The 26,383-nt window shown below is 38.7% G+C and overlaps 1 long non-coding RNA gene across 1 annotated transcript in view; it reads left to right on the top strand.

Moving 5' to 3' along the window:
• Nucleotides 1-26,383, top strand: part of LOC112948808 — a 78,911-nt gene that overhangs the window by 37,847 nt on the left and 14,681 nt on the right. The window contains exon 2 of the long non-coding RNA XR_003249704.1: nucleotides 867-993. This is a non-coding gene — a long non-coding RNA (uncharacterized LOC112948808). The remainder of the gene's footprint in view (nucleotides 1-866; nucleotides 994-26,383) is intronic.

Below are 26,383 nucleotides of genomic sequence, written 5' to 3'. Positions count from 1 at the left end.
AATTTCTAAGGAAGATAGAACAGCTATATTATGTTAAAAAGCAGTGTAACAAAGTTTATTTACTGCTATAGTATTTAYAGAATTCTTTTGTCTACATATGCATACTGCTTCAGAGCACATGCAGTTTATCTTTCAGGTAAGTTATTTGGGAACTGGTCATAGTATACATAGTATAATCCTTTACTCTCACCTGCCCACCATACCTATCTCGTGCAGTCTTTGTGTAAGTTAAGGAATGCCAGGAGGTACATTGTCTGAAATTATTTTAGATTATGTTTGAAAACATTCAAGAACTGTGTAAAACAGACTGCTTTTATCATGCTGCCAGCTATTAAATATGTTGTGTTCCTTCCGTGCTGAATTTTACATCCAGTCCTTGCTTGCAGAGGATGCTCTGCAATATCCTTTCCTATATCRTTTGTTTCCTTTACAGTTCACTTACTCATCTTCCCTGGTAGTTTGGTGAAAGTATTCTACCCAGTCTGGAATTTGCAATATAACCATATTTGCAACTGCCAGATGATTCTTTAAAACCTGTTTCAGAAGACTTCAGCATTTTTAGAGCTATATGGTTTAAGAAGGCAGTGTTTTGGTTTTAAGTCTCCACTGGAGAAAGGTGTTTTGGGCTTTCAGTGCTGAACATGGTCACCTTACGATCATTTCTACTGTGTCTTGGATACAGTACTGATGATTTTGCAGGTCTGAAGGACATGGATGATAATGTGCTTGGAAATTCCCTCTTGAAATGTATAAATTAAATAGCATTTGCAAGTTCTCCCATCTGATAGCATGTGGACGACATTCTTGCTGTGCAGGATGGGCTTCAGTTTTCTTTCTTTCTTTTTTTTTTTTTTTGGGCTGTGCAGGAGAGTGTGAGTTCATTTTGACTGTGCACAGAGGAAGATAGATGGGACTAGGCTGAATGTTGAAGACTGTGTCCTCACCTTAGGTGGAGGCAGAATAATGGGATCTGTCTGTTTCTACCTCATGCAGGTAAGTGGAGAAAGGATAGATTTTGGTAGAGAGATTCTGGTGTGTTCCTGCAAGCATACGTCTATGTGCCTGCACATGTGCACGCACACACACATATCTGTCTATATATAATCTTTTGGAGGAAGCTTATGGTGTAGGGGAAATCCTGGCAGTAATTAAGAAAAGGATACTGTGTGCTCCAGCAGACGGAATACATCTCTCTCATTTAAAGTAGGTTTTTTTTTTTCTTTACCACCAACTTGCTACAATTAAGAGGTTGTTGGAGAGATATCAATAGAGATTTGAGAAMTGCTTTCTGGAAATGTTTTGAATTAAAAACTAATTGGTAGCTATCTTTGATAAGTATTTTATTCTTGGGTGCGTCTAATTGAAAATTAACCACAAATGGAACTCAACTTTGTCATTAATTTTAACTCTGTTTCACAAATGATTTATATATATACATGGTATCTTTCCTATTTGTTGTGAACCATTCATGAGCTCCAGTTAGGAGCACTTAAAGTGATGTAGTGTTGTTTTCCCATTTATTTATGTTATTTTAAAATACCCCTTATTACATTAAATATGTGTTTCAGCAGTATTGTGAAGAAGTGATAAGATCAAAAAAGGAGTTTCTGCATTTATGAATGGCTGGGGAATAAGAAGTCCTGAGGACTAAATTTTATTGTTTTCMGCTAAGACATGGCTGAGTGTTGTGGCCAAAGGAAAGTAGACCTGCACTGTAAGACTATGGTAATAACAAATGGTAACTACAAATAACTATGGTAAAAATTATTTTTWAAAAAGTAGAAGAATTATACAGTAAGTATGTGAAAATTTATTTTACTTTACTGAATTGCTCTAGTATGAGAAAAYGTCAGGGATCAGATACACAAGCCAGTAACCACAGGTTAACATGTCTCCAGGACCCAAACTAACCCATGTCCATGTGTGATCATCAAGGTAAAGATGAGCTAATTCAACTTGCAGAATGTGAAAAAGTGAATGAGACCACCTGCAAATAAGTTCTGGAAAGATGAATCAGAAATTGTACTATGGGAAGATGTGGCACAAGAATCATGGACTGCAGRAATGTAGTTGCACTAACAATGCCAAATAACCAGGGCACACGGAATCCAGACCACAGCACACTTGAATAAGTCCAGTTGACTCTATGGACTCTGGAGCAAGCCCATGGAATGTAGGGGAACACAACTTTCTAGGAAGACTGAAATCCTTACAAAGGGGCACATAGTTAATAATTGCTTAGATTTGGTCAACACTCAGTAGTATAATACAAAGACAAGTATATAAGGATTTACCCTTTGTGGAGAAACAACTGTTGAAAGCTTTTTTTTCCCCTTGAAAATGAAGTTAACAAGAAAGTTACAGCTAACAGGCAATACATTAATGGTTTATTTGAGTTTTTTAATTTTATTAGAAGCAGAAATACAATACTGCTTAGCAGCAAAGATACAGGTTACATCTTGACAAAGCACTCTGGGAGCGTACTCTTCGCTCATTGATTGGGGAATAAAATGGAGTCCACTCACCAGGGCGTAACAACTACAATGACAGAACTTTTCCATGAGTCTCTAAGTGGAATCACAGCGCGGCTTCTGCATGTCAATACAGGAAAGCTGGCAGGAAGCTCACAGGACACTGTGCCTTGCAAAGTTTCTTTGTTATCAGGACAGCCGCAGCTACAGTGCCTCCATGCTTTACATGGTGCTGTCTGAACACTGTCTGCTTAATGTTGCAGTTTGGTTCCTGCCATCATAAATTCTCTGGTCTGTAAAACACCTATTCACGTTAGGTTGCTTCCTTGCTTTATTTATTTGAATTGTGATTTCACTCCAGAAAGGATTTATAGAAAAAGTGTAATCTTCTTTTACCAGATGTGCCCCACAAGTGCTTTCAGGGGCAAAGATGTTACTGACTGTGGTGACTGAGATATTTCTGAAATTCTTCTTAACCATGGTTTCATTCCGAAGAGAAACTTGATTTATGTCTTCTATACATCATTCATACACCAGGATTACATACATGAAACTGAGGATAAAAGTTTGACCATGAAACTTCTCTTTTTCTCTTTTTAATATGGAGGGCAATATAAAAGGAAAGAGAAAAGCAAATTGAAAATAAAGTATTTTCACTCCTGAAATAAGGATCTGTAATTTGTAAATTGCTGTGAAGCTGTAGCACTGAGTGAAACTCAGATGATTTCTACACATCTCAGATGGAAATTGTAAAAAACAATGCTGCTCAGATATGAATACCTCAGATGGTAAATAACAATGCTGTCTTGCATTAACATTAATAATACAGATCTTTTACAAAATACTTTTCAGGATATTTAATTAAGTTGAAGTGGGTGTTCTTCCAAAAARATGGAATAATCCCAATAAATCATCTTCTTACTGTGAAGTAGGAAGAGTTCAAGTGTTGCGAGGTGAACAGTTTCAGTGCTTTTTCACCTGGTGTCTTAGTAATTTTGCTTTTGCTTAGGAAGTATTTGCCAATATTTCGTGATAATCATCTTTGCTTATTCATTGTCTCTATTGCCRCTGTACATACATGATAAAATCACAGGTTAGAAAGTTTTTTTGGAAGATTGTACTGTCAGTCAATATCCAAGTTATTCTCATTTCCTTTCTAATYAGGGATTTTCTCCTTCTAGAAAGAGGTGATAATTCTTTACAGTTTTCTATTTAGAAAGGTACCTTGCTGCCTRCAGCTAAGGGACAGAACCTGGGGCTCACTCTTTATTGTAGGAAACTATGTATCAGGGAAAACATCACTTGTGAACTCACTGTTCCCAAGAGTTACTCTGTTCTGCTCCCACAACCCTAATTTTGGTGTGTCCAGAATCCTTAACAGCTTTAGCTGCCGTGTTAAAGACCTCAGATTGGCAGGGCCTAAGTACAAGGAAGGTTGGAGGGAGAGAGGTGKAGGTACAGAGAACCTGATATGAAAGAAAGGCTTCTTTTAGTAAACAATATTACTATGAATTTGATTAGCAATGGTGAGAAGGTATTTTGAAACAGCATTTTGAAAAGGCTTAAAGAAGGTGTTTGGCAATATCTTTGAGTTTTGAGATCTACTCTAGATGATACACTCTTGAATTTGAGGAAGAATATTCAAGTCATTACTTTATCCTTAAAACTTTTATTAAATTATGAAACACAAATCCAGAAAGATATGAGATTCTTTCCAGAGAAGAGAGCTGTACGTGGGCAGAAGCTTTGGAAAAGGGTAGAAGGGACTAGTCTTTGCAGAACTTCCGTCATCAAAAGCTTTCTAGGAAGAGGGCAAGGTGCTCACAAGGACCCAGAGATGCCTGACTGTGAGGAAGAGCAAAGTCCTCATGGCAGGACTCTCTCCAGGTTTGTAAGTAAACAGGTATTGCAGTTTGGAAAAGATACTTCTGTATTTCTCCTTAGGCCGTTTTGCACCATCTTTGCAAAATAATTAAAGCCTGGGGTCGGTTTCAGCTTGCAAGCAGCTTGCTATCATACTTACTTCCACCAGGGTGTGCCAGTTAAACAGACTGTATCCTATTGTTGCACAAGGACACAAAACTACACTGGAATGAGTGTATAAAAAATACAGTTCACCTTGAATCCTTTTTTTTTTTTTTTTTTTTGCCTAATTCATCTATGAAAAGCTATTTTAAGGCAGGTAAAACGGTAACTGAACATGCATACAACAAAGAGGTTAATCCATATCCAGAGTATTTTAGTAAGTAAAGTTTTTTTAAAAATCAGTGCAAACATGCTGGCTTTTTACCTCCTTCTGTTTTAACCTATGACTGATTCATCAGCTGAAGTGTAAAGAAACGGATCTTCTTATGGTAATTGATTCTCAGGGGCTATTAGTGTGAACCTAAATGCTCAACATAGATGTTATGTAGGTGGGTGTTACAGAGGAGACATAAATTGTCAGCAGTATAAGGCAGTCTGTTCCTACTGTGGGGTGAGAAAGTAGAGAATGTTAGAAATCAGAGATTCAGAAATGCCTCCCAGTTGGCTGTGAGTAGAGTCTCCCATTGTGAGTAATTATAAGAAACATACTGTGCAGGAGTCAATTCTGATCCTTTAGTTCAACAGGCAAAACACTTAATTGAAAATAACAGGAATTTCAGGTGAGATTTACAGAAGAGCTTATMTGAGTTAAACACCTGGTTGCCATTGACCTTCTATGGGAGGTGGTCACCTRCGTTTTCAGGGACTTCTGAAACCTGTTGCAAGTGGGTGTTTTCCTACAGCACTAGACAAGAATTCATTTGTCAAAACAACTGTGATTTTCAAACCATAGAGAGCATGGTTTGTAAGGAGTAAGATGACAACATTGCAGTTAAAAGCCTGAGAGACCATTCCTTTTGCTTGAGTCCATCAAAAATTGGAAGGTTTACTCTGGGATATCACATTAAATGATAAGAACTCTTCATTCTTTTAATAGTCTTCCATTWTTTGACTCCTTGCAGTTTTTCCTTGAAGCTTTTCTTTGGAACTCTAACAGACTAAAATTTCTTTTCAGAGGAAGTGAAGGGTGGCCGTGACGCCATCTCTCACCAATACCCTGACCCACAGCCGGAAACAGGCACTGCTGGAGTGAATGCAGCCAGTAGACACTAGAGAGTAAGAGGAGGAAACAGTCTTTCAAAGCTCTTCCCCACCTTGCATGCCATTTACAGTCATTTTAAGTGCGACCCTCAGGCAAAAATCCTAGGCACTACCGGATCAAACCTGTACTTAGTAGGAGACCTTTTACTACCTTAGTAATTGTGCAGTCGGTTCCCAGCAGCAAACACGTTCTAATATGCCGCCTTTGTATGAAGATGTGAGAGCTACAAGGAACCTGGGATTCAAAATTCCTTTCAGATCCTTTATATATATGAAAAAAAGTCCAGATGTCTCACAAAACATTTAAAGAACTTTATTTGAAAAACGTTTTCTTTTTAAATGGGAATTTATGCAGCATACAATTAAGCATGTTTTTCTAACTAAACGTACTAGTTCGTATCTTGTGGCAGGGAAAAATAAATTTGTAGAAATAAAAACAGTCTGAGACTCAAAGTTAATTGTATTGTGCCAGCTTGACTCCGATTCCCTGATGGAAGGATATGCATTCATTCCTCCTGCCTTTGATAGGAAATACATCTCAAGCTTTGTAGCTTCCACTGATCACCATTCTTGAAAATAATAATGTGCCTGTTCAGGCAATTACATGTATGAATCAACTGACAGAAAACTCTGTGGAAGTTTTGCTCTGTATCCAGTAAATCCAAAGYGTAGCTTTCAGAACTGACGAGTGATTCTGTGTATTTTTTTAAGGACTTATTTTTTGAGGGAAGGGCCTAGTACGTTCTCAGAGCCTGTGTACTTGAAGGCCTCTTCTTTTAAAGACAGTTGCCATGTTTGCCTTCTCCAGTCTGGTGGGGTGTACCCCAGCCTTCCTGTATTCTTGAAAATGATTGCTTCTGGTTCAGAGATTGCCTCGATTCATTCTAGGAGTTACTTCAAGGTGAATTTTCTATCAGGCCTTGCTGGCTGAAATGCATCTAGCTCATCTAAACACACTTTAACCTATGCTCTCCCTTTTGTAAATTGCACACAACTSTTTGGAATGAAATATTTTGATTTTGCAACTAACCTCTGATGAAGATGGACTCAAGAAAAACATAAAATATTTTAGTCTGTTCTGGACATGTCCTTTTCCTTCCTTTTCCATGTCATTAACACTTCCTTTATTTCCTTGACTTGTCATGCATCMAGAGACCTTTTTTTCATTATCCCCATTGCTTTGTTTTGATAATAATAAGTCATTTTGCACCTCAGCCTTTTTGAGCTAAGCCTTACATGAAGGTGATCCTGATGCTTCCATATTTCTTTTTATATTTACAGATGGTTATTGTGACTTGAATGTCACAACCAGCACTTTGTCTGAAGCTCTGCTTCCCGTATTTTTTTCACAAAAGAATCTGCCTGCACCAGGTGCATGTTTTCACTGATGTCTGCTCAATTTGTCAACTTCCTGTCCTAGGGCTGTGATTCCCACTATCTTTTTTCTTGTAAATCATGTCCACCATCACATTCATCTTTTGATTTTGAGCCAGTTACTCCTCATTAGTTAGAAATAAATCTAAACTGGGTAGGGTAAAACTCATCACCATCCCCTCATGTCCACCCCGTTACCATGGTTCTCCCCGTTTGAATAATTGTCATTAATCATTGCCATCAGATTAAATAATCCATCACCATCATAAAATTACGTTGCAGATTCTTCTACTCTACYTGGAGATGTGAGATACATCGATTTCTCTCCTACCAGAACTGCAGGGTTAGTATACACAGTCTTCACATATATTGAAATTTGTTTCACTTTTCCCTCCTCTCCTGAAGCAACTTAGATCAGTGTTAGCACCCTGTGTTCATCAAAGTCTCTGACACACCAGTTAAATGCCCACTTGGGTGGACAATAGGGCTTCATTTTGTTCCCCATAACTTGTGCCTTCTGTGCATAAACATAGCAGATACTGCTCAGATTATCCTGTTACTCCTTTTTCTCTCTCTGGCGATGCTACTGCAATTTATTTCCCTTTAGACCTCACTGTAATTTTAGTGACAAATGGACTTCTACTTCATTTTCAGCCTTGTTTAAAAAGTTCCCATCTAGACTGATACATTGATGCCTTAGGATGCRTTTCCCTAGATTTTCACAGTAGGTAACATTTGTGGAACACTTTCCTACTATTGCAGGTAAAGCCTCTGCATAAATACAGAATATCACAGAATATTYAAGGTTGGAAGGGACCTCTACAGATCATCTAGTCCAACCTTCCTGCTCAAGCAGGCACACCTACAGCATGTGGCACAGGGTGGCATCCAGGCAGGTTTTGAAGATCTCCAGAGAAGGAGACTCCACAACCTCCCTGGGCAGCCTGTTCCACTGCTCTGTCACCYTCACAGTAAAGAAGTTGCTCCTCACCTGGAGACGGAACTTCTTATGCTYCAGCTTGTGGCCATTACCCCTCGTCCTATCGCTGGCCACCAGTGAGAACAGCCTGTCCCCTTCCTCCCTGCATTCTCCCTTCCTGAACTTATACACATTAATCAKATCCCCTCTGAGCCGTCTCTTCTCCAGAGAAAACAGGCCCAGCTCRCTCAGCCTCTCTTCATACGAGAGATGTTCCATACCATCTGTGTCTCAAGATACTCATCTCTGAGGTTCTTTTCACCTTGCTCTTCACTTCTGGAATAAATAGGAAGAACTGTAATTTTATGAACAGAGTCAAGTCTAATCTCCATAAGTTCATGAGTGTTAGCTCAGGTGTAGCGCTGTAGGGCTAGGTGCATGGAGTAGAGGTAGACCTGGCAACTTCCTCAGCAAGCACTATTAAAAAAGGTTCATGAAGCAACTTTCAGTAGCACTTCAGCAAGGAGGTGCTCCAGTTCCTAAATTTATACTGGTGGTAGCTGAAGACATGTAAATGCAATACAGTGTAACTGCCCTTTCCAGCAAGGGTTTTGTGGACTTGGCCTGATCTGTTATCAGGCCGTATCTGGAAAACCTAGACCAATTCCTTTRGGGAGACTGAAACAGAAGTATTTCTTTTGTTCTCAACTATAGTGTTTACCACCTGTCTTTACTCGGACATTGTTTCTTTTTACTATAGTGTKTTTGTTCTCACAGTAAAAAATCTCATGCAGTGCTGTTTCTGGTGCATCCTATGGTGTATCATAATGCAAGAGTAGTGCTGTAGGAAGTTGCTGTTGAGATCATTACCTTGTTTGAATTATGAAAGACTATTTGATCTCTTCTGRAAGAAGGCTGTATTCAGATGATATTTTTTTAGTCTGTCAGGAAAGAAACCCRGAATTTACAGATGCCCATCATACCATAATTGTAATTCATTTCAACTAGATAGTATAGGAATATCTTAATGTATCAGAAACTGCTTATAGTGGGAAGCATTTTGAAGTACATGTGAAGATTTAAATATCTGTCATCTTTTTTTAAGAGTATTTAATGAAGCACTCTAATGGGAAGCAGTTGTATTTTATCTTAATTCTTGGATGTTTCAGTTTTCATTAGAACACTCTTCTTATAACAATAGTATTTTTATGTGTGGATATGGAGATAGTGATGTGGAGAGGGTGCAGTACAGAAATAATGCATGCAGTTTTTGYATTTCAATTTTGTCAATTAGTTTTTATATTATTTGCATTCACATTGCTCTTCTGTATAAGCATTCCTCATGGAACTGATGCTTTCTTTTATTGGAGTCTATTGTGCTGTCAGACCTGGTTTAAAACACAATCATCTCATAGACACTTAAAATTATGAACTTCTTATGAGTATTCACAAATGCATTAAAGATGTGCAGGTAGCAAATTAGCTGAGAATCTCAACAATCTGCACTTACAGTAAATATCCTGCTTTTAGAGAAGTAGGACACCCTTAAAAGTCAGCGGTTCTTTTGAAAGTACTTTGTCATATTTATGAAGCACTGTGTCACGTTTATGGCAAATAGTGTCATGATAAGTTGTCCAAAGTGCCTGTCAGCTTCCCTTACAAACTGAAAAAAAATGAACACGTCGTAAGACTACCTTACAGAGCAACAAGCAGCCTTTGGAGGTTAGTGTTAGATTTTCTTCTTTTTCCATGAGACTCAAGCTGTGTCTTTAAACTTCTGCCTTTCCATTTTAATTTTTTTGTGGTGTCATTTAGTAGGAATGGACCATTTTAATTTTCTACCATGAAAAGTTAWAAATAAAGACATTTTTAAGAGTAAATAATTTTTAGGAGCCTTTTTAAAAGCATGCAGCTGTTCTAACATAAGAGATCTTAGTTAGCTGTTTTTTAATACAAACCACAAAGAGGTCAAAGAATCCAGAATTTTTTTTACTACCCATTCACATTTAATGCAAATTCCAGCAATGTATTCATAGTATTTCTTTAGGTACCTGCAGAATGCCAGCAGGTAATTCAGTAATCTGAGCTAATGGTGCCCATGTCAGGTCCCTGAAGAAATACCCTGAGGATGACATTTGGAGCCTACTTACCATAGATTCCTGTTTTACAACTGAGAGGGAGATAAAACTATCACTAATACAAGAAGTAATAAAAAGATAAAAATACCAGTAAAACCCTTACTTTTTTTTCCACTAAGATTTTTTTGTTCATCGTACATCTTCCAAAAGGATTTATTCTGATTTAACCAAAGGATGGATAAAGTGAACAGAGTAGTGTGGACAACAATGACACTTCATAGCATGTGGGAAACACACTTATGGCAAACATTGCTTCCCAGAATCACAGCTCTGTATTTTATTATAGAAAAGTAGGCCTCTAACACCTGGATTGGGAGGAAAGCTGTTATTAGCAGCCTCCAGCATAAGGAGTGGCCGTTAAGGCAGTGCTAGGTTGAGGCTGCGGAGATGGAAAGATTTTGACAAGTGAATTATTTCTTTTACATAGAGCGTGATGATATTACAGAGTCACGCAGAATCACAGAATGGTTGAGGTTGGAAGGGACCTCTGGAGATCATCTAGTCCAACCTCCCTGCTCCAGCAGGGACACCCAGAGCACATGGCACAGAGTGGCAGCCAGGCAGKTATGGAAGGTCTCCAAACCACTCTTTACCCTCATCATACTCCTGCTCAGTAGATATTCAGGGGAATAGATGGCAAGATCTGGATCTGTGATTATTACTACAGATAATCACARTTTGACATTGTGTGCCTTACAGTTTGACATTGTCTGCCTTCTACATCCCAAAATACTGCCTAAGACAAATATTAAGACTGCCTAAAATAATACAAACATAATTAAAACAAGAAAAATCAAACAGCAGTACTTTGGAGTGGGCCTACCCGCCTTGTCTCTTTTCTGAGATAAACTGATGAAATTCCATAAACTGATGGAATGAGAGAGGTGATTCGAGAAGAAAAAACAGTGAAGAGCATTGAGACAAGAACAAGAAGGAACAGAGAGGGAGGTGAAGGCACCAGGGAAGGGCCCTGCTCACAGAACAAGATTTAGAGAGACCATGAGGAAAGACATCTGGATGGTATTGACAGAAATAACCATGCTACCAAGTAGGGACAGCAAAAAGCTCTCAAATACTGCAGGAGATGTCCTAAACAAGGATCATGTTTTCCTTCAGATTGCATAACTCGCAATAATTCTACCTCTTTCAAATAATACTTCACAAAAATATTGAAAAAGTTCTGGGGAAATGTAAAGTAAATTAAGGGCACTTTGAAACCTCTAAGACTTTGTATAATCTATGAGATTCTGATAATTTTATCACTCCTAATGTGCATATTGTTGGTAATAACAATTTTATTACTATTTGCAAAATCAARTAAGCATAATAAACTGATTACTGAAGGGGATTAGTCTCCTAAGATAGGAATATGTAAGTTCATAGGAAATTTTGGTAGGAAAGAGTAATTTCATTTTCCTAAGGAGAGCCTCAGCTTTGTGAAAGGACTTCTTTAGTGGCTCCTGCACAACCTGCAGTTATGAAACTGTTGCTGTACAGCTACTCTTCACTAGAAGTTACTTCCTGTGCTGTTAGGCACCCAAAAAAACTGTTCCTTACCATTTGAGGATATTTGAATCTCTGCTGACTATAAGGCCTGGATCTTATTTGGTGCTGAAGTTAGACATTTAAGGTTGATTATTTTTAKTCTTTCTTCTCGCTCATTCACTGAACAACAGGGCCTTTGACCCATCAAGATAACATTTTTTTTTTCCTTCTTCTGGAAGAGACTTTACAGAAATTTTTTCAATATAAGGTGTCTGGACTCTGTCCCCCTTGCATATCTGTCTGTACAGCCAACATGCAACAAATTAGAGACTGACCCAGGAAAAAAACTCACCGAGATACTTACAAAGAACTGTTTACCCAAAGAACATTAGAAATCGAGTCACCACTGGAGTTTTCTAGTTTCGGCCTCATTTCCTGAAGGGGAAATGACATAGAATGCTTCATTATAGATAAAATCCTTCAGAGRTACTTTGTATCAATGACTACAGTACAATTAGCTCCTAGGTGATGCAGTAACTTCTATTACAGCACTTGACAACCATACTGCTCACACCCCCACCATTGCTGTGCCCTCCTGCTCCATATTTACATGCACCTGTCTCACCATTAACACTTCATTAAGGAACACACCTGCTGGGGTTTTACTTAAACCCACTGCACTGCAGCCATTAACCCCCTGCATTTCATTATGAGGCACTCAGCACAATAGCAGCACTGAGTGAAGTTCATTAATGAGTCATACAGCCAACCAAAATTGGTCTAGTATGGGTCCTTTTGGTTCATATTCTTCATTTCCCCCTGTTATTAATAATTGATTTTGTATTAAAATGCTTACCAGGAAAAATACACATGAACACATATGCATTAAATCCAGCTGAAACAGCACAGTTTTGAGACATAACATAAAAGGAAAGAAATGCAGTACATATAAGTGTTAAGAAGGGCAACAATGAAATCACAGCTCTAGGGCTTAGGAGACCTTAGTTCTATTCCCAGCTTTTTTCCTCACCTGCAGTTGCACTGCAGCTTGTATCGTCTGCCTGTGCTACTCCTCAAAAATAGGCATTGCAGTTTAGGTGCTTGGGCCAGCGTGTATGTGCAACACACTGCAGAGGAAGAGTGTGCAAGACCAACAAAGGCATCTATGGCATCAGCTACATTAGCACAGAGGGCAGAAGCAGCAAAGTTGTTATGTCAGTAGAAGAAGCAAACTGGCCTGTTAGCAGGTAGTGTGATTGATACAGGATTCAGAAACCAAATTGTCAGTGCAGTTTCTGCGGCGAGTTCACAGAATTTGTTTCAGAATCTTTAATGATGTTTTGACTTGATTGGCCGAAGAAATTGGGGCAAACATGGCAGATGATTGCCCCATGACAAATTGCCTCCTTGCCCCATCAGCAAATATCACAATCTGTTTATTGACCATAATCCCATGAATCTGCTATAAGGAACGTCTTAAGTACTAGATTGATTTTGGATAAGAAACTCATCTCCTTATTGTATAGCTATGTAAAACTGTTAAATGTGCTACTTCAGTAACTTGAATATGCTACTTTAATAACACAATAAAAAAGTCCTTCAGCTGTATCCATACATTTGATCAGTGATTTGCTGCAAATTACATTAAGTGGCCACAGATCAGTATTTCTCACTGAATGCCCTTACAGAAGGGTAATTTGCTGTGTAATTGCTTTTCATCGCTTCTTTATTATGGACTATTACTTTCCTTGGTCAAATCGCTCATACTTATGCCACAGAAAACACAAGAGTTCTTTCAAATTTTGTAGTGCTTGCGTTGCTTAGTAATTTGCTGCTGCTTTTATGCATGAACTTCCTGTGTGGGAAACATAGATCTCTAAGCAAACTAAACCTTTCTTTTGTTAGCGTTTCAAAAAAAAGTGTAGATGAGGCACGTAGGGGCGTGGTTTAGCAGGTATGGTATTGAGGGGTTTGCAGTTGGACTCAATGATCTTGAAGCTCTTTTCCAACCCTAATCATTCTGTGATGATTCTGTGTTATTTGTGGTGTAATTCTAATGTAGATAATGACTCTTCTCATTTATGCAGGTTGAAATGAACCTTAATAGGATGCCTAGTTTCAACTGGAATCAGCTCAAAGACGTTAAAATTCTCCAGATTTACTAAATACAGCATTTGTAACTTAGTGCATACAATGCACATTTGTTACACTGTATCTTTACACTGACTTTTCCCCAGTATCTTATTCTCGCATCAAAATCCTTTTCATTTGACTGAGGTTTAGTTTGAAAGTGATCTTGGATGTTTTTTGCAGAATCAAAGCATATAGAGAAAGCATCTCTCTCTATAGAACCATCAGTTGTTTCTGCACCTCTCTTTTCACATGTTCACTTAGAGTGGAGATGATAATCTGTACAAATACTAAAAATATTCATGCGCCGTATAAAGTGATCCCCATGTAAACCAACCCACTCACATGCAATGCATGCTGATCCATGCATAAACCAACCCATTAAATCTTGCTATAGAGTTTGCACATTTCTTGAGCAGGAAAGCCCACCCATGGGGTGTTTGGAATAGGCATTGCAAGCAACACTTCATTATACCCTGAGCAGAGCTGACATTAGATTTGATTCAGTAAGGAGCACTAGCTACATAAACAGATGTCAGCTACCTTTTAGTCTGGTGACCGTGGACTGGACCGCTAAAAAAAAAAAAAAACCTCTTAACAAGGAGCACAAAACTTACAGTACGGATCTTGTTTAAATGACAAGGCAATTAGTTTACCAACAGAGTTTCCAATAGACCAAGTTAGTCTATTTCAACATGCGTCTAGATGGAAGAATATGTATATAAGATTCTTTAAGAACAAATAAAGCAGTAATAACACATTCAATAACTATTCCTGAGAAACACAGCACACCTAATTGATTTATCACAGTTAACAGCAATGCATCAGTATTTTTACTACGAATTATCAAAGAATACTATCTAAGGTACCACTTTCATTAGGTATCTGGAGCATACAGATGTAGCCCTCACGGAAGGCGGTGGAAAGAATCCTACTGAATTTGGTAGACTAAACATCAAGGCCAGCAAAGCCCAAAGGTAGGGCAGCAGGGGAGAGACTATTCTATTTTGCARTCCACTAACTTGTAATGACAACTATGTCTAGATGAGTTTTTTCCATGGTAATTCTGTATTTTTATTGGTACATAAACATCTGTCTTACTACAGCAATGAAGACTGTGCCTCAATCCATTAAATCTATTAATAAATATATTCATACACGCACCAAGTGACAAACCCTTCCTAAGGAGCTCAGCCCTAGGCCTTGGCTCTGAATACTGATCTATTCTCTTCCTTCTCTGATGGCAGAGAGCCTTTGTTGAGGAGAATCATGCCCTAAGCAACATTTTGTACTGGTCAGTGGGAGTTTAAACAGAACCCTCAAAATGCCTGAGCATCAGTCCTGTTACTGTTCTCCACGTGGTAGGAGGAGGGAAGGCAGAACGTATGTTACTCAGCCTCATAGAGCATCTGATTTTTATGTCATGGCTGCCAGGGGAGGCAAACTGTGAGCACCTCAGGATAAAGTTGCACATTCTACCTAATCCAGATTCCTGTTGAGAGCAAAAGTCCTGCTCTCCTTTTCCTCTCCTTCTGCCCGAACTGCATGGTTTTGCCCTTTTTTCTCCTGCATGGAAATGAGTTGCTTCATCTTCTGAGTGCAGATGAATCCAAATCAGTGATCTGATGGACAACTAGAGAGAGAATGTGGGGGAATTTAAAAAAAAAAAAACACCAGAATGCTTATGTAAGCTCACCTGCARCCACACAGTCCTTGCCTCAGAAGCAAGAGGAGTAGAGGCCTCTTAGCGGGGAGCTAATTCCCCTCCTTACAGCAGCTGCTCACAGCTACACCACATGAGATAAACAGGAAAACGGCAGCGTTTTATTTAAGCTGAGAGAAAGGCAGACCAGGTCAGGGCCTTGCAGTCCTGAGAATCTTTCTTTCATGTCGTTTAAAGTGCACGTTAATTTCACCTATAGCCTCAACCCTTTAATTTCACTTATACCTCCCCTTTCCCAGCAGGAGGGAAGAGCCCTTGAGATCTGTGGACCCTTGGTTCCCTCTTGTTTGCTCTCTGAGTCTGCAAGATTGCGAGTCCCTACAGCTTCCTCTAAAAAGTCAGCAGAAGCTGACGACATGCACAGAATTGGAACTTTAAACCTTTAGAGCCTGCTCCTACTATAAAATGCTCATAACCAAGTATATTTAACATTACTAGGAATTATGTAAATAAAACCCAAACCACCTGCCAGACAGCTTTTATACTGGGGAAATAGAGGCTTAGTTTAAAATGGCATTTTAAAATTTATGTCATCTAATAATACAATAAATTTCCATTTTCCATTTTTGTCATTATGAGGCTTAAAGGCAGTTGCATGTGTGGCACCTACTTGCATTTAACTCATGGGGTTATTACAGTGAGCATGGCTTTAAAATAGCACAATCACATTTTCAAAGGAGGCTAAATAGTTAATGGTTTCAGAATCATTATTCTTTTCTACACAATCCCATAAAAATTTTCCAGTGAAATGGCTAATAGACCAATGGCAAGACACTTACATATGCAAATATGTTTCAGTGAAAGAGTTAAAGTGCTTTATAATATAAATTTGCTTTCAGTGCCAATATAATTAGATTGTAACAAGCAAACCCCTGCAACATAACACAGTGAAAATTTGAAAATTTGATTCTGCCTGGCAAACAACCAATTCCCTGCGTGTGCACAAACCTGACATTAATAAGCTACAAGAGATTACATGATTTAGAAAAGAAGCACTTGGTGTTACAAAATCAAATAATAGATCTCTAGGCTATAATTAGGAGAATTGGGATTCAACAATGAAGTCATAATAATGTAATTTAGCTGTAAGTAACAGAGCCATAGAGTCACATTAGGAGGTGTGATCACATCTTTCAGCAAAGCTCTGCAGTGTAGACTTATTGCTGTTCAGTTTAGTCTAGTGCACAGCAACCTGTTGGCAGGGCGCTCAGGCTGACAGCCTCTTGTTCTCAAGGGGCAGTATGGCAAAATGCCACCCGTGCATTTTTATTTCAGTCTTGTGACTTTTAAGTCAAAACAATAAAATTATATATACTGCGCGCAGAGTTGCCTGTGAATATTTGTGTAAATTACTGCACAGCGTGGGTTCAGGAGATGTTTAAGAACAAATTATTTAAAAAAATACACAAAGCAAAATAAACAGCTGAAGTAGGGTTTTAGGTTCTAGTAGCCTTGAAGAACACATAAGACCCAGTTACTTTATGCGTATATTRCTCTTGTTATGGAAAAGGAGCAAACAGGTTGGGATGTGTACCATGCTGCAGCTGTAGGCGTGCTGCTGCCCTGTCGGTGTCCGTCAGCGTGGCACGAGGCGGCCCCGCATGCCCGCCAGCCCCGGCACCAGTGCTGCACGCACAGGCTGGGAGCAGCCGCGGGCTCGTGCTTGGCTGCCACAGCTGCGGCACAGGCAGCCGCAGCGCGCGGTCACCGGCCGCGGCCAGTGGCCTCTTCACTGAAGGCCTCTTCACTGCGGGGAGCTTACGTTGTGCTGACCATGCATCAAACTTACAGCCACGTTTTGTAAAACTTGCCTTTTGATTTAGGTCATTACAGAACTATGCATCATACCAGCTGCCCCTTTCCTCCATCTGTGTGTTGCCCAACTAAAGCCCTTTCTTGGGTCTGTTACTAAGTGTTCTTCACAAATTCTGGCTACAACTGTTGGTCACTTACTTGCCAAAACAGATAAACCATACTAATTTGGTGAGTTTCTCTTTCAGGAGCTGGTGTCTTGTTACCAGTGAAATGCCACCTATTTGGGCGGTGACCACTGGTTGCTGTTTGTCTTTGTGCGCTTTGTGGTGGTGCTTTTATAGGCTTAGGGGATGGGTGTCTAGCAGAGGCCAGGGTCTCCCTTGGTGTCTAGAGGAAGGCAGGCCGGCTGTCATCCTCTCGGCTTGCTCAGGAGCGCAAGCTGTGTGACCTCCAACAGCACTGTGCTCTAGTCTGTGCCCACGTTTGAAGTCTGATATCCCCTGGAGAAAGACATGTAGGGATTTGGTTGGCCTTCAGCTTTTGAACTGATCAGCACCTGTGAGGTGCCAGAGGGCTGGTTTGGTTTTGACTGTTTAGCTTGCAAAGTAAATGGAAGAGAGAGGCACCAGCTTTGCTTTCAAGCGTCAGAAAAGCTTGAAATGGGCTGGTCCTGTCTTCCTGTCGTTTCACACCATGGGGTCATGGCCACCCACAGCATGCCCATGTTTTGGAGGAATCCAAAAGCTGCCGCTTCCATTCAAGTCTTCTGTATAAGATGAAATAAATGCAAAATGCCAAACCAAAACTGTCTTTCACCTGTTGCTCTTGTTGCTTCCATTTTATTTGCAGTTTCTTCCTATTAATATTCATTCTGTTTTTTTATGGTTTTGCTGTTTTTTTTATGAGATTCTGATTTGTTTCAAACTGACCCATTTTCATTTTCTCTCTCAAGCATATTGATCTATGGTCTTCCATCTTCTTTATGCTTTAAATGATATATTTTATTTCTTTTATTTGCTTAGCACTTACTTTTCATGACCTTTTTGTTGCTGCTGCTACTTCTGGTCTCCTGGCATTTTCCCTATCAACCAGGAAACACAAAGGAAAAGTAAAGCAAGTCCTTGTGAAAGCAGGCAAATCCAGAATCTTTTCTGGTATTTATTTATTTATATTATGCAGTGGTCTAAAGGTATTGAGATTTTTAATAGAAGCTTAAATGGTTTCTTCCTTTTTAAAGAAACATATTGTAGGAATTGTCCATATATTGAAGAGTACATTTGAGTTGCTTCCTTTAGGCTGGTTTAATATTTTGACAGCACTTCTAAGAGCAAAAAAAGAAGATATTTGTACTGGAGGTAGCATGAAGAAAGAAAATTCTAAACTGCGAAGGTGTTTCTTGAAGCTCTCAGTCACAGAAGACGGTGACAATTTTTAGTACAAGTCCTCACTGCTAGTATAAAATACTGTTTGTATGTTTAAAACTGAATATACTTGCAAGAAGTGAAATCTCTCATAGCAAAGCTCTTCGTTATTTATCCTTCGTTACGGCTAAATGAGTGTGTGAGACCTCACGGACACATCTGACATAGCAGCCAGCTCCAGGCTGTGCTCTAGCTCACATGCGCACACGGAATGAAGGGAAGCTTTTACGTGATGGGGTGTCTACAGGAATATGTACATGTATATATTTTAAAGCACATAGACGTGCGAACATATATGAAAGTAATCCTTTGTCATCTGATACATGATTATTATATATCTGCATTGTTCTTATATAAATACCTAGTTTATCTATGGGGAGAGACAGACATGCATGCAAACACTTTTACATATAAATATACTATATATATATATATGGTGTTAGTTAAATGATAGTATTAACACTGTGTTTATGATCTCCCTGTTCAGACCCTGTTTACTTTTATGTTACAAAAGCTGATGTTATGTCAGCATTGTCTTAGTATTAAGAGACTTATTCTCAAAATTCATTCAGTAGTTACAGTAGATAAAACCTCAGATATTTTAAATTTTTGTGGGTATTCTTTAGGAAAGTAAATGTCAACATTATATTGCAGTTAGTTCTTCATTTTGCTGTGCTATGTCACAAATTGGCATCTTGCCAGGAAAACAGGAATCTATATTAATGAAATCACTTTTTTTTCATGTGAGTGTTAGATTATTTTCAATGACCTATTGAATAAAGTCTACATTAATCACAGGCTTCTSAGATGCTCTCCCCTGCCCCCCMCCMCCACCACCACCTTTGACATTAAAAAGTTTCTTACTGCTCCTTCTAGCGTTTGTCTTTGCAGCATTTCATATATCTCTTTATTTATACATAACACGCCTATGATGAGCCAAAACCCAAATGGTCTCTGTCTTAGCTTGTTTGCCAGCTATGCATATTTTAAGGAATGAAACTTGAACATCGTTCGAAAACAAAGCATGCAGGTTAACCCAGGAATAGAAACAAATCATGTGCAACAGGTTATATGTTTTTTCATAGCTGCTGGTGAAAAAGAATCACCTCTTGTACACATTGCAGGAAATTGGTCAGAGTATCTTTCTGGTCAGTTCATGAATGTACTTCAGTACAGTTTGTTGCTATTTTCAGCCTATTTGACACAATATTTTTCTTGTCATCCCTTAATATAAAATCTATCACAAAAAGAAAGCAATGACAGTATGTTTTTGTAACCTTTCTTCACATATTCTTCTCATTTCATTCCTAGGGTTAGATGGAGAAGGCTTTGAGAGGGGCTTAGAGACACATTGCTCTAATGCCTTATTCCATGTGGCTGTCCCCTAGACAGCTACGTTAGTCTGTGACAAACTAAATTCTTTGCTTTTTCAGGCTCTGCTCTCATAGCATCCTCCACACAGCCCTTCCCAGTCCACTGCCTCGTTCCCCCATTGTAGCGTACCACAGCATGGTGGAGTGAGCCTTGTGTCAGTTACACTAGAACTGTCAATTCTGCAGCTGGGCAGGAGGCTGCACTTAATCTGTGTCCACTAGCATAGGCATGAGTGGCTCATGCAATTAAAAAAAAATTGCAGCATTTTTTTCTATCATCTGCTTTAGCATAAAAAAAAGACTGAGAGAAATTTCATAATTCTGTTCCTCTGGAGAGTCACTAGGGAAGACACACAGGTTAGATGTTGGTTGCAGGCACTAGAAAGAGCTCAGGTGAATGAGCCACTAGAAAGAACAGAGTCTCTGGCTGTGATCTCTTTCATCAACTTAAAATAATTATTATTAGGGAACATGGGAAAATGTGTGTGAAGTAACTGTAGTATTAAAGAGTTTCAGGAACAAAGTATTCTTCAGGAGTATCCATGCCAGGATATCCATAGCCAATCATGTTAGACTCCATAGCCCTGTTATAATGAGCCTCATTTTGTGCTCCCTCAAACACTATGTTACTTACATTACCTTTTTCTTACTGCCACCTTTCTAATAGAAGTATTGAGTGCTGCTTTTGACTAGAGTCATTTCTTTTTTTTATTCCTTGTCCACATTCAGTTTATTATCTAATAATAGCTGAGTTGTTGATGTCTCCTTATTTGTCAGGAGTCAAAAGAGACAGTATATAAGGCCCTGTTCATTCTGACAAAGTCACAGAACTATGTATGTGAACAAGGTAGCTCATTTCCTTCATCTTTTTAACCGAGTGGACATGTGTATTACTAGAGAAATCTGAAGTCATGCAGAGCCACCTGCATATGGTCTTTTAAGATTATTAGTGCAATATGAAAGTGACATTTTAGTGGATCCTAGTGGTAACTCCACAGATATCCCATGGGCACCTTCCATTTTTATAGCTTGCATAGAAAAGCAGCATTTCTCAAACCCGTGCAAGTCAGCAGACAGCTGATGTACGGATTTTGCATTTCCAGAAATTCCAGCCTCTTGGAGCTAGAAAAATAATCACTTGAGTTAGAAATCTCTTCTTACCCTGTCCCAACAGTATGAATGGACACAGGCTGGTGCTGTAACACAGGGAGAATAGACTTTTTATTATCTCCTACCTTTCATAGACGGGACTACGGAAAGGCAGGACATTAAAGCAGAGTAGGATTGTGCAAAGTTGCCTATTAACGTTATCCATTTTAAAAAAATAAAAATGCTTCTTTTCTACAGTATCTTGTATTCTAATTTTAGCTTCAGCTCTAATGCATTGTTATTCGGGTTCCCCTACATATTTTTTTGATTCTTGGAAGAACTCGTTTGAACTTGAAGTTAAAAGTCAAAAGCAAGGAGTTGAGGTGGACTCTTTAGTAAAAGATGTATCCATTGCCCAGGAGGAGTAGCCCTACTCTGAAGATAAAAGCAATAGTTGATTGGATTCACATAATCAAAAAAAAGATAAACACACTTACTGTAACACAGTGAGGCCTTCCAGACTAAGGCTCTTAAACTGAATACAGCATCTCGTGCGTGTTCAGAAGCCCTTTTGCAAGGCTCAGGATATATTCACCCCGCCACTTCCCACGTTCTTTGTTCTTTCAGCATAACTGCTTCAGTCTCCAGAATACTAGCAAAGCTGTCATATGGCAAACTGAAGTACTCTGCCATTAGGCAAGAGTAATTTTACATATATATATTTAAATGTTGTCTGTGATTATCTCTACGTACAAGCAATGTTTTCTGTATAGGGTAAGTCTTTTTTAGGGAATTGCAGCATGATAAATAAATGAATAAAGACTCATAGCAGTGTATTTCACCACTTAGGCAGGGAAGCGTTCTTATAGGGAAACTTGGAAATGACAATATTCCCCAGGGCAACCCCAGCCAGCATTAAAAATAACTAAAGACTGTAGTCTTTTTTTTTTTTTTTCAAAACATGAAATGCATTTTATGCAACAATGCCTCAGATGAGACACAAACTCAACAGAGCTTGGAAAGATTCAGCATTAGCTCTTTTTAGAGTGTTGCTCTACCTGAGAGACCTTATTGGTGATTGSAGATGCTTTGTTATTTTGGAAACCCAGTTTTTATATTAAAATTCATGAAAGATAGCTCACTTTTGCATAAATAAATCAAGGATGCAAAAATAAAGTTTAAATATCCATACACTGCTATTATCATTTTTCCAAAATGGCATACAGTATTACCACAATATTTGCTGTAATACAATAATTGAGAAGAAATTTGCCCTACTGTCTAGATGAAAAAGGTAAATGTATGCAACTATAGATTTAATATCATTTTAAACATCCATTGGCCTGACTCTTTAGCATTACTGAGCACCCACAAATCCTACTAAAAACTATAGGAGAGGAAGATGTGCAACATCTCTCAAAAACCTAGTCTCCATATGCCCCATATTTATATATACACACATGATAACCACACTCAGATAGCTCACGAATAGGCCTATCTGTCATGGTGAAACAGGTATGTTGTCTCCCTGTCAGCCAGCTGACAGATATTAATCCCACTGCTATAGCTAACCTACCCATATGGAGAAGATGCAACATGTTGTTCTGGTTTGTTGCTCTTATACAGTTATGTTGTATAACTCATCCCACAGATCTTGCTGGTCTTATAACATGCTTTTAAGGATTAACACTTAACCTGTCTGGAACAGTTTTGTCTCATGATGCTGTTTAATCAATAATGATTTTCTATCTTTTGGAGGGGTGGAGGGGAGGGRATGAGTGGGAGAGGGAAGGAGATTTATTGCTTTCTTCAGTATTTTCACTGAACATGTCTCTTGTGTCCGTCGGTGATGCTCCATTTGAGAGAGAACTTCAAAATGCATTTGCTCAGAAAAAAATGTCAGACCTTTTCACATTATGATCTCGTTCTCTGTAAGCATCTACTACAGCTTTTCCGACCTGATATCAGCTTTTCTTCACGGCAGGAACTACAGATATGTCCTTGCTCTCTTTTTATCCCTTAGACCCCATGTAGGAATCATCCAGTCTGCTGGCCTTGGAAAATGAAGAAGTGCAGAAAAAGGTGTTTAGGAGTATGTACTTACCCTGATGGCCAAAATACTGATGGCTGTGGTGTGTTGCTGTTAAAGATAAAAAAAAAATTAGGAAATGCAGTAACTAGTGCTGCTTTTTTACATATCCCTCACAGTAGCAAAAATACTTTGTGCTTTTCTATCTTTTTTTATGTGTTGCAATGCCTTACATTGCCATTTAGCAACCTTGGTCTTGTTATGCATTCATTACTGTAAACATCTCACACTGATCAAAGAAGTGAGCAAATGTTTATTTTGAGGGTACCTTCACTCAGTGCAACCAGGGGAAAGGATCCTTCCCATTGATTGGTGCCTGCATGGATGCTTCTTCGGCAGTGTGCATGTGGCAGCAGGTGAGCAGGAGTCACAGTCCTCTACATGCAGGCACGTGACTGCCAAGTACAGCTGTATAAAGAATTCACAACTAGCTTTAATGATTGCTGGCTTTTTATGTTCATGAACTATCTGTGAACAGGTTTAAAACAACTATTAGGCTGCAGACCACTGCTTATGACATATAACTGGGAGCTCAGGTAACTTCTAACATAGACTACTGCCCAGCCTAATTTATGGATAATCAGGAAGAAATTCACTTAGTCACCTTGTCACCTAGTTTGTGTGGGTCTCATTCATGGTAACAAAGCCACTTTACAGCTTGGTTATCATTAGGAAAGGTTAAATACATCAGGAAAGTAACGATCCACACAGAAGAGGATGGTCCCAGGATGTACGGGAGACTCTAGGTGAGCCTACATGAACAGAGTGTGGAGGGGAGGATGGACTAGGTGATATCCAGAGGTTATTAGCCTGGAATATTATCCTGGAACGGTTTGTACTTCAAAAAACCTGGTAATTCACAGAATCACTCATTCTCCTCTTATTTACCTTTATTAAAACTCAGAATGTATAGTTATATACATTACAAAACCAGTAATTAGAAATATTCATAATACAGCAGCTTACCCATAAAAACTCGCTTCCCACTATCAGCTGTGGAAGCCATCATACATTTTTTTCAATATACAAAAATGATGGTAGATTTCTTTGCATGGTCCCATGAGCTGTCTGCCTATGAATTATATCACAAAAAGTGATAGATGAGCATATTGAAAGCACTGAGAATAGAACGTTACTCTCTTTTATAGCTAAGATATCCAAGAATCTGTGATTTCTTTTTTAACCGTGCATTTCTTAAAAGACTCCATAGGAGTAGGAAGAAAAGAGTCAAGACAACACTGTTTTCCAAACTGCTGTTTCCAAGTCTGAAAAGTGAACATTACCAGCTGTGATGTTTGCAAGACAGCAGAACTTTTGCCTAGTACTAACGAAAAGCATTCCCAATAACATCGATTTCTTGTTCTGAATATAGTCATTGAGAGGCTAATACCTCTGGGGAATGGTGGATTACTAATATAGATTGAAAACTAGAGACATACAGCTTTCAATCTGCTTTTCCTTCTGTCACTTACTTTGTACTACACAAGTAAGATGTAGATATTTTCCCGTTTCCTGCGCTGTTGGTTCATTAGAGKAGAGTGAGCAGACCAATTTCACTGCACGTAATGGAGTGAGCTTATCAAGAATTATTTCCAGTGGGCCGAGCTTGCTACTTTCCTTCTGTTGTGAGAATAGAAGTAAACAACTGAACACCTTTCCTGAAAGCTGAGAGTCTTCATAGTCATCACCTCTTCGTATTTCCTGATTAGGCTAGCATTTTTATTTTAGCCATGCTCAATTAACTCATCCAGGAATTGGTCCAGTCAGGAACAGTTGATTTAAGTAAGTGAGATAAACTGGGCATCTGTTTGGAAAGAAATGATTATCCAAAATATGCCTTTCATCATGAGAAAATGAACTGTGCTATCTCCATATTTAAAAACATATGCTTCTAAATAGATTATCTTCCTCTGAAAGCTTAAGAAATTGCAACCAGTAACCACAAAATTGAAACCAAAACTGAAGCAAGGCGATATTAACCCAAAATGAAGGAACCAGTGTGTTAACATTTAGTGGAAGTTGAGCTTGCTACTAGCACCTTCATCAAACTGCTGTATAAACTGTATTGCGATAAAGTGATTAAAAGGAGCAGTAAAACCAACCGCAGTGAGTGAAATGTGCGTGGGGTGCTTGTGTGCGTGTGTACTGGTGCTAATAGAAATACTGCTGTATTTACATTCTGTTTTACTTTAGGAAAGAAAATCAGCTGACAGCACTCCCATTTTGTCTCAATTACTAAGGATTTTTTTTTCTTAAAAAGATATAAAATTAGAACCATAGTTAATAATTAAGAGGTAATATTCACGGCATTGGTGCATACAAGGCAATAAATAACTTTTGCGGGTGATTAAACACTGAATTGAAGCTGAAGCATTTGAAAATCTCAGAAGTTGTTTACTGCAAGTGAGCACCAGTGCTGCAGATATTATTGCTGTGATACCAGACTATGAATCAAGAAGATACCATAGCACTTAAAAAAGAAATAACAATCAGTTTATTTTGCTTTATATATCTATAATTGCAAAAGCATTTGAAAATGCTTTGCTAGTCCTTTCTAGGTTGATGTGCCATTAGATAAATAATCTGCAGCTGACAGTTCAACTGCAGTTCAGTATCTTGAGTGGGTATGAGCCCAGCCTCCAACCACATGTGCACAGTTTAAGAGTGAAGCCATATGCAGGTGCACTCAGTGGGTGTTAAATCTTTACATACARCTCCACTATATAGGTTACTGGTGGCCCTGTAGTTCAGCTTTACACATTACTGGAGGTCAAGGGCTGACTGCCKTCTCCAAATGAGAACAGTTAGGAGTGTTTTATTGTACACTTAAATAGCTACAGTAAATAAAAACCTGTTGCCAGATAGAAAAAGAAGTGTTTTTATTTTTCAGGATGGTCAAATCATCATTTGCTCATAAAATATATCCTCTTACGATCATACTTTAATATACCTATTAGGAATAGATAGGACTTGACTGACTCTCACAAACAATCCAAAATACTCATTTGCAAGTAATAAAGGAAAAAATTGCCAGTAATCTGTGGTAAAAATATGAACGGTTCTGCTAATTCAAGTAGCACAGATGCAGCATGTGCCAATTTAGAAACTACATGAAGCCAAAATGCTTCTAGAATCATTGCAATTCGTTCTTCAGTTGCAGGAATGGCCTTAGATGTAGCTTAGCAATGTACAGGGTAGAAAAGAAAATGAGAACTAACCAATCTATCAGGAGAGCTGAAATGCAGAATGGTTTCTAATGCTCCTCATGCAGTACAGATCCAGAAGTGCTG

Source organism: Nothoprocta perdicaria, unplaced genomic scaffold (assembly GCF_003342845.1).
Source record: "Nothoprocta perdicaria isolate Ctin4 unplaced genomic scaffold, notPer1 scaffold_28, whole genome shotgun sequence".
NCBI classification, from domain to species: Eukaryota; Metazoa; Chordata; class Aves; order Tinamiformes; family Tinamidae; genus Nothoprocta; species Nothoprocta perdicaria.
This window is presented reverse-complemented; position numbering and strand designations above follow the sequence as displayed.